Raw genomic sequence first — 1,129 nt, 5'->3', positions numbered from 1 at the left:
ATATATATATATATATATATATATTTAATAGAGGTCTCTAATACTCACTATACCAAGGCTACATTTATTTGATCAACTATATAGTAAAATAAGTAACATGTAATTTATTCGTATGATGCCAAAGCTACATTTTCAGCATCATTATTCTAGTCTTCAGTCACACGATCCTTCAGAAATAATTCTAATATCCTGATGTGGTGCTCAAGAAACATGTCTTATTATTATCAATGCTGAAAACAGTTGTGCTGTTTAATAATTTTGTGGAAACCGTGATACACATTTTCCTTTTTCAGGATTCTTTAAATAAGAGAAAGTTCAAAAGAACAAATTATTTCGTAACATTATATATCTCATTTGCTTTTGATCACGTGTCCTTTATTTCAAAGAAAAATCTTACTGACCCCAAACATTTGAATGGCAGTGTAAATATCACTAACAATATCATGTTTCTTTTCCATAAATGTTCACTTAATGACAAGTTACAAGTTATAATGATATATTTTTCTCATTTAACACCCAAAATATTTAACATTGGTCTCCAATTCTAAAATAAGTGTATTTGAAAGTTATGCCTAAAATTATGTCAACTAACAAAGGTTTTACCTCCATGACAGACACGTCCTGCTCTGTCTGAAAGGGGTTTGACTGAGCAAGTGTCATCAGCTTTTGGGAGCTGCAGCCCTCCACTTCTCCAGCCAACAGTAGGAGTTTTTCCCAAAGAGAAAAGCCAGCTTGAAGGTTGTCCAGATGACAGTCTGTCTTCTCAGTCACCTGAAATAGTAGGTTAATTCCAATACTGTACATTATTTGAGACAGAGAGTGTGAAATTTTACATTACTGAGGGAACATACATCAAGCCAGCGGTCCATGAGGGAATCAGCCTCACTCTCAAATGGAGTGTCAGCACAGTCTGGGATCCTTGTCATCAGAGACTGCAGCTGCCGACACACTGCTCTGAACTCCTCCACCCCGTCACCAAGACCGCTGAGATCTGACTTTAAACTGGTCACCTGCACACACATACACAAAATATAAATAGGCATGCATTTATTCATTCTCACTCTGACTCCAGTTTTATCTAATGATGTTATACAGGTGCATCTCAATAAATTAGAATGTCATGGAAAAG

Source organism: Sinocyclocheilus grahami, unplaced genomic scaffold, assembly GCF_001515645.1.
Source record: "Sinocyclocheilus grahami isolate Dianchi unplaced genomic scaffold, SAMN03320097.WGS_v1.1 scaffold11110.1, whole genome shotgun sequence".
Classification (NCBI taxonomy): Eukaryota; Metazoa; Chordata; class Actinopteri; order Cypriniformes; family Cyprinidae; genus Sinocyclocheilus; species Sinocyclocheilus grahami.
Note: the sequence above shows the minus strand (reverse complement) of the source record.